Source organism: Felis catus, chromosome D1 (assembly GCF_018350175.1).
Source record: "Felis catus isolate Fca126 chromosome D1, F.catus_Fca126_mat1.0, whole genome shotgun sequence".
NCBI lineage: Eukaryota > Metazoa > Chordata > Mammalia > Carnivora > Felidae > Felis > Felis catus.
In genome coordinates this window covers 114155860-114170215 of record NC_058377.1, presented here as the reverse complement: position 1 = coordinate 114170215, position 14356 = coordinate 114155860, and positions in this window count along the sequence as shown.

Sequence of the window (14356 nt, the reverse complement as noted above, 5' to 3'; positions counted from 1 at the left end):
GAGAGACCTCAGCCCCATGCTAATTCCCCTTCTCGTAAAGGCCATTACATCGGGATACAGGGGTGTGGGTCAGGTAGTAGGGGTCCTAAAAGAGAGCAACCACTGGCTCTCAGTTCCTCTGGCAGACAGCACCTGACTTCCATGAAGGTCTTGCTTTGTGGCAGCCCTTTTGTTTCGAAGGTGCCCGAGTGCCCTCTTGTGGCCTCTCGTAGCTCCATATATGGCCTGAATTTCTGGGTGCTTGCCCCCTTTATTTTATCTTTGGGGAATTGCTGTTTTAACAGTCACTTCCAGCATGTGGTGTGGCTAGGTCACGTTGGGAAGTATTTGCTACTCCTGTCCGTGGTGTGTGTGGTACCAAGGAGACTAGTTTGGGGGGGGGGGGCATCCATCTTTATCCAGGGCATTTTAGGTCCCAAAGCTTTACAGGCTCCCAGGAGTACAGGACCTCTGGGTGCTAACAAGGTGGGATATTCTTTAACAGTTCATTGGCCATTGTCAGGTGAGCCACTTGCCCTCAGGCTGCCAGTCTGTCCCTAATATGGCCATCCAGAGCAGCCACAGCCCTCAGGCTTGGGACAGCTCCTCCTGTGGTGTCTGTGGGATCTTACCAGCCTGGAGGATGTCTCTCTGGGTTGGCCATCTGGTGTCCATTAAACAGGCATCCAAATAGCGAGTCTGCAGCATGAATTGTGGGAGATGCTTGCTTGTGGCCAACACCTGGGAGAACACGACTTTGTGAGCCCCTTGGCACTCGCACCGTCGCCATTGCCCAGTCTGTTGACCCAAAGGGCCGGTTTCTCTTCTCCTCTTTCTGTAGGTCTGTGTCTCAGGACTACTCTACTGTGTGGGGCTATTGCCCTTGGAGATAGTCCTGGTTGTGGCTGGCAGGACAGGGTGCAGTTGTGCTTTCTCTGTGGGGAACTGGAGCTCTCCTGGACCACTATCCCACGGGGGGCAGCAACAATCATGGCACTGCCTGGGTGGCTCGTTTCAGCCCTACATCTAACCATTTGGCCTCTAACCATGGACTCCACTCATGTTTATTAGCAGCTATGTTATTTTCCATTTCTTCTATCTCCTCTTTGTTCCCTTTTTTCCTTATTTCTTGCTTTATTTTATATTCAACTATTTTTTTAATCCAACTTCTCTTTTCTGTTAGCTGTTGGGTTATATATATATATATATATATATATATATATATATATATATAATTTTTTAATGTTTATTTTTGAGAGAGAGAGAGAGAGGGAGGGAGAAAGAAAGCATGAGTAGAGGAGGGGCAGAGAGAGTGGGAGACACAGAAGTCTAAAGCAGGCTCTAAAGCTCTCAGCACAGAGCGTGACGTGGGGCTTGAATGGACAGACTGTGAGATCATGACCTAGGCTGAAGCTGGATGCCCAACCGACTGAGCCACCCAGGCACCCCCATATTCCTGTATATTTTTAAGTGACTATCCTAGAGATTACATTTCATATCCTTGATTTATTATAATATACTATCAGTCATCTCATGACATCCTGAACAAGGCAAGAGCCTTACAACTGTTTAATTTCATTTATCCTCCTGCATTTTACTTCCAAAAATGCTAAAAATCTTATGGGACATTAATATATTGTTTCAAGCAGTTCCTTTTCTTTTATACTTATCAACACATTTACAATTTCCAGCACTTTTCACTCAGTCCCGAAGCCCCATGCTTCCATATGGGGCTCTTTTCCTTCAGTCTGAAGAGCCTTTCTTTAGTATTTCTTGTGGTGTAGGTCTTCTGGTGATAATGTCTCTCATCTGAAAACAACTCCATTTCACTTACACTTTTTTTTTTTACAGTTTATTTATTTGTTTTGAGAGAGAGAGAGAGGGAGAGAGAGAATCCCAAGCAGGCTCTGCACTGTCAGATGAAGGGCTTGAACCCACAAACCATGACATCATGACCTGAGCCAAAGTCAGAAGCTTAACCAACTGAACCACCCAGGTGCTCCTCACTTACATTTTGGAGGGTATTTACATTAGGTGTAAGATTCCGGGTCGGCAGGTTTTTGTTGTTGTTGTTGTTTGTTTTTTAATTTCAGCAGTCTAAGATGTCATTCCATGTCTTCTGGCTTCCATCACTTCTACTTAAAAATCAGTTGTCGCTCTTATAGCTGTTCTTTCACAGGTAATGTGTTCTTTTTCTCCTGCTGCTTTTAAAGATTTCTCCTGATCTTTGATGTTTGGAAATTTTCCTACAGCATGCCTCTGCGTGTCCTTCTATCTATTCATTCTGCTTTCAGTTTGCTGAGTTTCTTGAACCTGTAGATTCATGGTTTTCCACAATTCTGGAAAAAAGATATCGTCTTCTCTTCATAGAGCCCACAATCCATTGTTTGTTGCTGCTCTTTCTGGGAGTCCAGAAATATGTTTTAAACTGTGTTTCAGGTGTCTCATGTTCTGTTCTATTATCATTTTCTGTATTTATTCTTTCTGCACTTCAGTTAGGATATTTTCTATTTATGTATCTTTGTGTTTCCTAAATTTGTTTTCTATCCAATGAGTCATTAGTTTTAGGTATTTCATATATTGCATTTTTCAGTATGAGAATGTTTTCCATTTAACATTTTAAAATATATTCTAATTCTTGGGGCGCCTAGATGGAAGCAGAAACTCAGTCAGTTAAGTGTCTGACTTTGGTGTAGGTCATGATCTCGTGGTTCGTGAGTTCAAGCCCCGCGTTGGGCTCTCTGCTGTTAGCACAGAGACTGCTTCAGATCCTCTGTCTCCCTCCCTCTACATCTCCCCTACTCTCTCTCTCCTTCTCTCTAAAAAATAAATGAACATTAAAAAAAGTTAAATATAGTCTAATTCCTTACTGAAAAAACTATCTTTGCATCCATTTTGCTTATCTTTTCCTTTATTTCATTTAATGCATTAATCATAGTTATTTTAAGTTTGTGTTTTCTTATTACAATATATGGATTATCCATGGACCGGCTTCTGTTGTTAGCTTTCCTCTTGATTATTGACCATATTTTCCTTCCACTTCCTGTGTCTAGTACTTTTTGAGTGTATGCCAGATATTTGTATAAAAGGGCCATAAAGGTTCTAATTGATATCTTCTAACGGGGATACTTGGCTTTTCCTCTCTTATCCAGGTAGGGCAAGCAGCTGAACACTCCAGTTCGGTAGAGACTGGGCTGGGTTTGGGCTCATTGCACTTGTGTAAGTCTTCTGGGTTTGGCTTTCCTGGTGTTGGTGTTAAGAACCTGGCTTCTCTCTAGCTTCTTGGTGCTGCAAGGCTGTGGGAAACTCTGTCCTTTTCCTCAAATATTTTAAGCTTAGCTCTTCTGCTCAGTAAGCTTCAAAATTTGGAAAATGGCTTAAGGGACACGTGCCTGTGTCTGAGGCAGAAACCTTTTCTCTCGGAGGACGTTGTGTGCTGAGTGCCACGAGGCTACGGGAGATCTCACTTTGCATGTACAAGCCTCAGGTCTAGTTTTGTGCCTCTCATAGATTTGGAAGTTAGCAAATGTCCCAATTTTCTACACCGGCCCTGGTGGTGATTGCGACAGTTCTGTGGGTTTTCTTTCTCCTGGTGGAGTCGCTCCTTCTGGGTCAAGCCTGATGATAAGCCCACACCCAGAAGTGGCTAATTCCTCAAAGGAAGAAAACGTGGTGATTGATCCTCAGTTCATCTTGGAAAGCTTTTCCCCTTGAGGCTTGCTTTTATCTGGTCCCCACTGATTCCACAGTGGTCTAACATTATGTATGTATGCTACTCTTTATAAATTGTGGCAAAATACACACAACATAGAGTTTGCTCGTGTCTTTTACTCTATGGGTTTTGAAACTAATTTGGCCTTTTCTAGTTGCTGCGGTGGGATCGTTAACCTTCTATACGTATTACATCTCCATTTGGAAGCAGAAACTTTGCTCTCCTGACTTTTACTGTCACCATAAACGTCCATGTGTGGGTTTGGAACCAGCCTGCATGGTTTTAAATTCTGGCTCTGTAGCTCTCTACAGTGGTACTATGGACAAAGTGTTGCCATCTTGTGATTGCCCCATGGGGGACAGGATCAATTCTCTGCCCCAAATCGGCTCAGGTATCAGACTGAAACACCACACATGCACCAAGAGGGTAGAGAAGGGTTTATTCCTCACATAATGAGATTCTGGGTGAGCAAGGCAGGCACCCAGGCTTGTTTGGAATGACCTGAATAAACAGAGGGAACGTTCTTTGGTTTTTATCATGGTTAGGGGTGAGTCTAGGCTTAAGGTTCCTGCACAGGCTGGAGTCTGAATGGTTTGAATGTCCCTGCCAGTGCAATGGGCTTTCTCATTGGTTGCCTGGTTGTGGGGTAAAAAGAAGGTGGGGAGCTCCTGAAAACTGTCAGTGGTCCAACATCAAAAATGGTGTTGGGTTCTTTATTGCACTGACCCTCTCTATGTTTCACTTTACATTGGTAGATCAGGGCTGCTGTGAGCATTTGGTGAGGTGGCTTATGCAAAGTGCTTAGCACAGCACCACATCCACACAGGAAACAATTACAGGTCATTTCATTTGGGTCAGATTCCTTCAGGAAAGACAACAGGGCCATACCTACTTCAGCTCAGCACTGAGCCAGGAGAAGGTATGTGCCAGCAGTCCCCCAGATGACCATCATGATGGGTCCATCTCCTATGGCTGCTTTACCACGCACACAGCATTTCCTATAAGGAAGATGCCATATTAGCAGCCCATTTTACAGGTGTGGGCAGAGGTTCCAGGAGGAAAAATGATTTGCTCAGGGCTCCTCAGCTGGTTGGCTGTAGAAGACACACAGAGCGTTTGGAGATGGGGAACAGATCAGCATTTACCAAAGACACTGTGGGAACGTGGGACAGGTCACCTGTTAGCAGGTGCAGGAACTGAGCATGGCTGTGGGTGTTATTCCAATGCACACCCCCTCCCATCAGAGAAATATAAACAGATAAATACATCAACACAGCAGGGGTTCTGGGACAAATGGCTTTATTAGATGCTTCTAGGACAGATATCTGAGAAATTAGTGACTGCAGAGTATGCAGAGCTGAGGAAAGCCTGGCCTGTCCCTGCTCAGATGTCCTCACTGGAGAAGGTGCCAGGTAGGCAGGACTAGGGATGGACCTTTTCTGCAAGTGGCTGGGGAAGGTGTCCAGGTGCTGGGAGGAGGGGTCTTGGAAATCATTCTTGGATACAAGTGCCCACTCTATTTCTTGGCAAGAGATCAAACAAACATGCTCACGTTGGGAAAGGGAGGCGGATGGACCACAGGACACTGGCATGGAGGAGAGTCTGGATCAGGGGTGCAGGGAAGAGGGAGATGACGGCTGTGCTGGAGCCCATGACTCTTGATCAGGATGGCCCTGCTTTGGTAAGAGTCCCTGCAAAAACTGAGTCAGATCTTGCACTGGCAGCAAATGGGGACATAGCAGCTGGACTGGCAGAAGCCACAGGAGCCACAGGAGCCACAGTCTCCCTTGGAGCTCCCACATGAGCCACAGCCCCCCTTGGAGCCCCCACAGGAGCCACAGTCTCCCTTGGAGCCCCCACAGGAGCCACAGCCCCCCTTGGAGCCCCCACAGGAGCCACAGCCTCCCTTGGAGCCACCACACGAGCCACAGCTGGAGCAGGGACAGGCTGGCACACAGCAGCCCACGGGCTTGCAGCAGCTGGACTGGGAGCCCCCACAGGAGCCACAGCCCCCCTTGGAGCCCCCACACGAGCCACCGCTGGAACAGGCACAGGCTGGCACACAGCAGCACACGGGCTTGCAGCAGCTGGACTGGGAGCCCCCACAGGAGCCACAGCCCCCCTTGGAGCCCCCACAGGAGCCACAGCCCCCCTTGGAGCCCCCACAGGAGCCACAGCCCCCCTTGGAGCCCCCACAGGAGCCACAGCCTCCCTTGGAGCCCCCACACGAGCCGCCGCTGGAACAGGCACAGGCTGGCACACAGCAGCACACGGGCTTGCAGCAGCACACGGGCTTGCAGCAGCACACGGGCACACAGCAGCTGGAGCCGCAGCCCCCACAGCTGGAGCCGCAGCCCCCACAGCTGGAGCCACAGCCCCCACAGCTGGAGCCACAGCCTCCAGAACAGCCACAGCAGCCCATGTTTCTGGTGGGTTTTGGGCGGAGTCGGTCAGAGATGCAGGTGCAGAGGGGAGGTGTTCAGGTGTGGAGCCTCCTGGGCCGGGGGCTTTTACATACCTGCCTAGTGGACTTGTAGGAAACAAGGTCACTTCCTTGTGTCTGTTTATCCTGTTTTTTTTTCAAGCCCTCTTTTCTCCCTGCCAGTGCCTTCCTACTGGCTCAGGTGAGCATCCACTTTCTTTGTTTCCTAAATTTGTCCCCTTCCACTTTTGTTTTGGGCCCTATAATTAGAACCTCAACTCCAGGATGCTGGTGTTTTCCCAGGAGCCCCAGGCGCTGGTCACCTGCCCTCCCTGCTGGCCTCAGGTGCTCTTGCCCGTGCTACCCAACTTCTCCCTGGCAACGTTCATCTTATATGCATAGATTGTAAAAGTCATCCATGGTCTTTACTGGAAATAGCAAATAATGCCCATATTTGGTCTTATTAATACCTAAAGAAAATAATACCCATAATCCTGACACCTAGAGGTGAAATTTTGGTTGCTTTCTGTAAGCATTGACATGTGTATGTATGTTGGTGCTGCCTCAGTTTGCCCGTGCGTTTGTCCACCTTGACTATCAAGAGAAGAATAATCTAGCCCCCAGCCTGGTATTTGAAGAGGAACCCCTTCTCCCACCTGATTATTTCTGAAAACCTCACAAACGTCTCTTGTTACTGCTTCTCCCGTCTCCACTCAGACCATCCGTTCATCCTGAGCTACTTTTCCAGCTTCTGAGTGGGCTCTCCTCCTCAGCCTTGCTCCATGGGAGGAGTGGTTTCTGTGTAGTAACCAGCAGCCACTGCAAATGCAAGGCTACTTTGTTGGAGGGATGGTTATAAACCCTGAGGTGAGCATAAGAGGATTACTCTACTGAAAAGGAAAACTTAAGTCTGTGTACCAGATGTCACTACTCCTGAGTGCTCTTGGCCATGCCCTTGGACATTGGCCTCCTGCTGACTGCCTTCTTCCCCCGGCCTCCAGCCTTCCACCCGTGGCTGGACCACTCCCTTTGGTATGAAAATTTCCCCCCTTTTCTTCCACTTTTCCTTATTGTCTTTGCCTCTGATTGTGGTCCTGACAAGGGATCCTGCAAATCAGCAAATTATGTGATAATTTCTGTAGAGACTCCCCTTATTCCTCATGAAGTTAGCCTTTTAATTAATTAAATAGTGAGCTGAACACATCAGTGTGCAGCATCTGTGTCTGGTTTGTGCTCTTATGTCAGGGCTTCCTAGTCCATGGGAAGGTGGCCATCTCTACATTTTCTAGTCTGACTGGAGCTTCTGACATTGAACCATCCTTGCATGCCTGGGGAGGCAACCCAGCTTGGTCCTAGTGTATTTTTGTTTTGATACACTGTTGCATTCTGCTTATTAATATTTAGACATGTCTGCATCTCTATCCAGAAGTAGAATTTAGAGGGCCTTCTTGGAAGATGGCAGCTTGAATACACAGCACCTCTTCTCTGCTGCCAACCTTGATTCCAAGCCGCATGTTTTTCAAGGGCAGCAGGCAGAGAGGTCATAGGTGGGGTGGTAGTTGAAGTTAAGTCTTTCCTTGAACCTCTGGGCTTGATGAGGGTTGGGAGCAGAGTCAGAGACCCTGGCCTGGGCAAGGACTGACCACAGAGAGCCATGGAACAGAGCACAAGTCATTGCCTGTCCTGTATTGAGGGTTCCCTGTCTCTGTCTCCACACAACTGGGAAAAAGAAGGTGGGATGTGTCCTCTCTACTTCTGGAAGGACTTGGAAACCTTGGGGAGCAGAGTGATCCCACCCACAGCCTCACTGGGGATCTGACCTTCCACATCTTGTGGGAATGCAGCCCTTACAGGTGCCCTGGCAAGTGAAGTGGGCCCCGCAGGGCAACAGGGAACATGCATCACACTAAGGATGGTCAAGTTGGGGGGATGAGGAGCCTGGATACCAGGAGTTTCTGGGGGATGAATGGCAGACAAACAAGAGAAGAAGACTAGTTCAGGCTAGTTGAGTACACATGCATGAAGATTTAAAAAAATTAATAAACAACTTTTTTTTAGCAGTTTTACATTTACAGAAAAAGTTCAACGAAAAGTACAGAGGATTCCATAAGCCCCCTTTACCCACAACTGCTCAATTTCCCATATTTCTAACATCTTGTGTTAATATGGTTCCTTTGCTGCAAGTGATGAACCAACACTGATACGTTATTATTAACCAAAGCCCATGGTTTGCATTAGGGCCACTCTCGCTGTTGTTGCACATTACATGGTTTTTGAAAAATCATAACGACATGTGTTTGTGACTATGGTATCGTACAGAATAATAGTTTCACTGCCACCAAATCCTATGTGCTCTGCCTGTTCATCTCTCTTTCTCTTACTCCCCCAACCTCTGGCAGCCACTGGTCCTGTTACTGCCTCCATGGTTCTGCCTTTTCTAGAATGTCACAGCATAGGGATTACACAGTATGTGGCCATTTCAGACTATTTTTTTCACTTAGTAAGACGCATTTAACATACCTCCATGACTTTTCATGGCTGGATAGGTCATTTCTTTTTAATATGGAATAATATTTCATTGTCTGGATATCTCACAGTTTATCCATTCATCTGGTGAAAGACATCTTGGCCTCTTCCAAGTTTTGACAATATGAATAAAGCTGCTATAAACATCCATGTGCAGGTGTTTGTGTGGACATAAGTTGTCAACTCCCTTAGTACCAAGGAATGTGATTGCTGAATCATAAGAGCATATTTAGTTTTGTAAGAAATTGCCCAAAGTGGATGCGCCATTTTGCATTCCCAGCCGGGTGTGTGTGATGGTGTCTCACTGTTGTTTTGATCGGCATTTCCTGAATGACATGTGATGTGGGACATCTTTTCCTGTGCCATCTGTGTTTCTTCTCGGGTGGTGTGTACATTTGGACCTTTCGCCCATTTTTAAGCTGAGTTGTTTGTTTTTCCTATTGTTGAATTTTAGAAGTTCTTTGTATATTTTGGATGCCAGTCCTGTATCTGACAAGTGGTTTGGGCTTTTACCCTCGGGCTGTGTCTTGTGTTGTCATTCTCTGAGTGTCTTTCCTAGAGCAGATGTCTTTCATGTTAGTGAAGTACAACTTGCCACAACTTTCTTTCAAAGATGAGCTTTCAGTGTTGTGTCTAAATTGTCACCCAACCCAAGATCACCTAGATTTTTTCCTGTTGTCTTCTAGGACTTTAATAGCTTTGTGTCTTACATTTAAGTCTGTGATCCATTTTGAGTTTATTTTTGTGAAGAGTGTATGGTCTGGACACAGCTTCTTTCTTTCTTTTTTTCTTTTTTTGCATGTAGATGTCCAAGAGTTCTAGCATCATTTTTTTTCAAGTTTATTTTATTTATTTTGAGAGAGAGAGAGAGGGAAAGAAAGAGAGAGAGAGAGTGAGGAGAGAGAGGGAGGGAGGGAGGGAGAGAGAGAGAGAGAGAGAGAGAGAGAGAGAGAGAGGTTGAGAGAGAGAGAGAGAGAGAGAGAGAGAGAGAGAGAGAGAGAGAGAATCCCAAGCAGGCTCTGTGCTATCAGCACAGAAGTTGATGCAGGGCTCAAACTCACAAACTGTGAGATCATGACCTGAGCTGAAATCAAGGGTCAGATGCTTGAACTGACTGAGCCATCCAGGTGCCCCCCCACAAAAACAGTTGACTTCTTATATTAACCTTGTATCCTGCAACTTTGCTACAGTCACTTATTAGTTCTAGATTATTTTGTTGGTTATGCGGGATTTTCATGTCATGTCACTGAAAACTAGAAAACCATGATTAAAAAAAACTAAACAAACAGTAGCAGGTGCTGATAAGGATGTGGGAACTCCTCACCGCCGGTGGGAATGCAGGACGCTGGAAGATACTTTAACCATTTCTTGCCAAACTTAGCGTACTCTTACCACGGGATCTGGCAACCACACTCCTTAGTATTTATCCAAAGGAGCTGAAAACTCATGTCCACACAAACTCCTGCACACAGATGTCTACAGCAGCTTTGTTCGTAATTGTCAAAACTTGAAGGTGGCCAAGGTGCCCTTCAATAGGTGGTGGACAAAGTGTGGGACATCCAGATGATGGAATACCATTTAGTGCTAAAAACTGAGCTATCAAGCCATGAATAGTCACGGAGGCACGTTAAAGGCCCCTTTCTAAGTGAAAGAAGCCAATCTGAGTTGGCCACAGATTGTGTGATCCCAATGCCATGATGTTCCGGAAAAGGCAGAACTGGGGAGACAGTAAAGAGATGAGTGGTTTTCAGGGTCTGGAGGGAAGGGAGGGATAATGGGCAGAACACGGAGGGAAACGACTCCATGTGGCACCGAAGTGGTAAGTAGAGGCCATTATACATGTGTTAAAACCCGTGGGATATATGACATCATGAATGAACCGTACTGTGCACCGAGGACTTTGCACCCAATGACGTCTGCACAGACACATCTGTTTTAACAAACGCAGCCTCTGGAGGGGACGTGGACAGTGCCCAGGCTGCGTGTGTGGGGACAGGGGCCTGTGTGAGGCCTCTGGACCACTCGGAGAGCGATGGGGCTGAAACAGTGCTCTGGAAGATGCGGCAGAAGGAACATGTCAGATCACAGAGCGGGATCAAGAAGGTGAAGCCACAAGAGGAGGGGTGAGGACCGGACCAGGACACCATACGGCCACTGCAGGAGTTTCATGGGGAGGCGGAGAGATGGGGGATGGGGCAGTCACGAAGCACCTGCTGGAAGACATTCCTAGAGCCCAGCAGCAGGCCAGTCAGCCGCTGAGAAGCTCACTGGGTCTCAGGGAAGGTTGCTGGGAAAATGAAGCCTGAGGAGTTCCCCAGGGAAATGGTCAACAGTGGAGTTACGGAGGGAGATTTCAGTCTGTCATTCCCACCAGTCTTTGGGAACTGGGCTTATCTTTGGACACAAAAATAAAAGGATAGAGACTGAATTATGCAAATGACAAGTCCCAGTGCTGAGCTTGGGAGCTGACTCCGACTGTAGGGCGACGTGGTCCAGGCCGCCCCCTGCCAGGACCCTGCAGCTTGGCCACGGTTATGGCTGCAGGTGGGGTGTTGGCTGCTGACTCAAGGCCATGCTCTCCAACAGTTTCTGGGTTGATTCCTGGTGATTTCTTTGTGCAAGTGGACCATCCTTCCAGGCGTTTTCAGTTTCTTCACCTCCTCTGCCCTCGCCTGGTGGTCTCCTTAACTTTGCTTTTAACAAGTGCAGCCCCTCCCCCACCCCCCCTACTCTCCTGTGCCCTGACCTCACCAGGACCCTCAGTCCAGGGACACCAGACCCTCTTCACCGACCCTCAGTCTCTCTGATGACTTCTTCTTCTTTGGTAATGGCTGGTTGGGATAAAATTCGCGCACCATACAGTTCACCCACTGAGGGCGCACAGCTGAGTGGTTTCTCGTGTGTTCCTAGTTGTGCCACCGTCATCAATTGTGGAGCACGTGCACCACCTCAGAAAGAAACCCCATACTCTCTAGCTTCCACCTCCCATTCACCCTCCCCCGCCCCCGCCTTATGCAGCCACTCATTTCTTTCTGCCTCTATATGTTCGCCTGTTTGGGAAATTATGCAAAAATGAAACGCTATAATCTGCGGTCTTTTGTCATTGGTTCCTTCCGCTGAGTGTGATGTTCTGAGCCTCTCCATCTTGTGCATCATTTCTTTTTATTGTACATTGTTTGTTAATCATATTTCATCTTATGGATAAACTACATCTTTTTAATCCGTCCGTCCACTGATGGACATCTGGCTGTTGTGAATTATGGTGCTCTGAGTGACTGAGTGCACATCCCTCTGTGGATGGATGTTGTCATTTCTCTTGGACGGATGCCCAGGGTGGACTTCCTGGGTCATGCGATGGCTCCAGGTTTAACTTTTGGAGGAACTGCCTGGCTGCATCGACTCACATTCCCACCAGCAGCTAAGGGGGTTCCATTACGTCCAGTGTCTGCTATTATGTCCCCTTTCATATCGTGGCCATCCTAGTGAGGGTGGAATGGTGCACTCTGTGCTTCTGATGCGAATGATGTCGGGAACAGTTTCATGTGCTTGTTGGCCTTCTGTATGTCTTCTTCAGAGAAATACCTATGAAGATCCTTTGCCCATGTTTTAGTTGTGTTATCTTTGTATCTTTCTTAAATGTTTATTTTATTTTTGAGAGAGAGAGAGAGAGCACAAGCAGGGGGAATGGGCAGAGAGAGAGGGAGACACAGAATCAGAAGCAGGCTCCGGGATCTGAGCTGTCAGCACAGAGCCTGAGGCGGGGCTCAAACCCTCGAACCATGAGACATGACCTGAGCTGAAGTTGGACGCTCAACTGACTGAGCCCCCAGGTGCCCCTCTCTGTCTTTGTATTTTTGAGATGCAAGAGTTCTCCATGTATTCTGGACACTTGACCCTTATCAGTTCTCGATCCATAGGTATTTCCTTCGTCTGGAGGCTGTCGCTTCACTGTCTGGACCAAGTCCTTTGCTGCACGAAATCTTAAAATTTTGATGAAGTCCAATTTGTCTACTGTTGCCTGTGCTTGTGGTGTCACATCTGAGAAACCACTGGCAGACCCAAGTTTGTGAAGATTTTCCCCAAGTCTTTTTCCAAGAATTTTATAGTTTTGACTCTTAAATTTGGGCCTTTTGATCCATTTTGAGTTAACTTTTTCATATGGAGTAAACTAAGGCTCCGACTATTCCCTTGCATGTGACTGTTCAGTTTCCCCAGCATCATATGCTGAAGAGATGGTCCTTTCCCTCTGATCTGGACTCCCTTGTCAAAACCTGGCCGTGTATGTCTGGGCTCTCTGTCCTATCCCATTGGTCTGTGTGTCTGTCGTTAAGCCACTGCTACACTGTCTTCATCACCGTGGCTTTGAAATCAGGAAATGTGGAGCCCCAACTCTGCTCTTCTTTTTTTTAAAAAAAAAAATTTAATGTTTATTTATTTTTGAGAGAGACAGAGACAGAATGAGAGTGGGTTAGGGGCAGAGAGAGACACACACACAGAATCCAAAACTGGCTCCAGGCTCTAAGCTCTCAGCACAGAGCCTGACGCGGGGCTCGAACTCGCGAGTCGCGAGATCATGACCTGTGCCGAAGTCGGATGCTCAACCAACTGAGCCACCCAGGCGCCCCTCTGCTCTTCTTTTTAAACATTGTTTTGGCTACTCAAGGTCCCTTGAGTTTCCATATGAACTTTTTTTTTTAAAGTGTATTTATTTATTTTGAGAGGGAGTGGAGGAGGGGCAGAGAGACACGAACAGAGAGAATCACAACCCTGGGATCATGGCCTGAGCCAAAACCAAGAGTCAGACACTTAACTGCCTGAGCCACCCAGGCATCTTGAAGTTCTTTTCTTTCTTTTTTTTAAAATTAATTTTATTTTTTAAATTTACATCCAAATTAGTTAGGATATAGTGCAACAGTGATTTCAGGAGTAAATTCCTTAGTGCCCCTTATCCATTTAGCCCATACCCCCTCCCACAACCCCTCCAGTAACCCTGTGTTTGTTCTCCATATTTAAGAGTCTCTTATGTTTTGCCCCTCCCTGTTTTTATATTATTTTTGCTTTCCTTCCCTTATGTTCATCTTTTCTGTGTCTTAAAGTCCTCATATGAGTGAAGTCATGATATTTGTCTTTCTCTGACTGGCTAATTTTGCTTAGCATAATACCCTCTAGTTCCATCCATGTAGTTGCAAATGACAAGATTTCATTCTTTTTGATTGCCGAGTAATACTCCATTGTATATACATACCACATCTTCTTTATCCATTCATCCATCAATGGACATTTGGGCTCTTTCCATATTTGGCTATTGTTGATAGTGCTGCTATAAACATTGGGGTGCATGTGTCCCTTCAAAACAGCACACCCGTAACCCTTGGATAAATACCTAGTAGTGCAATTGCTGGGTTGTAGCGTACTTCTATTTTTAATTTTTTTTGAGGAACCTCCATACTGTTTTCCAGAGTGGCTGCACCAGTTTGCATTCCCACCAATAATGCAAAAGAGATCCTCTTTCTCCACATCCTTTTCAACATCTGTTGTTTCCTGAGTTGCTAATGTTAGCCATTCTGATAGGTGTAAGGTGGTATCTCTTTGTGGTTTTTATGTGTATTTCCCTGATGATGAGTGATGTGGAGCATTTTTTCATGTGTCAGTTGGCCATCTGGATGTCTTCTTTGGAGAAGTGTCTGTTCATGTCTTTTGCCCATTTTTTCACTGGA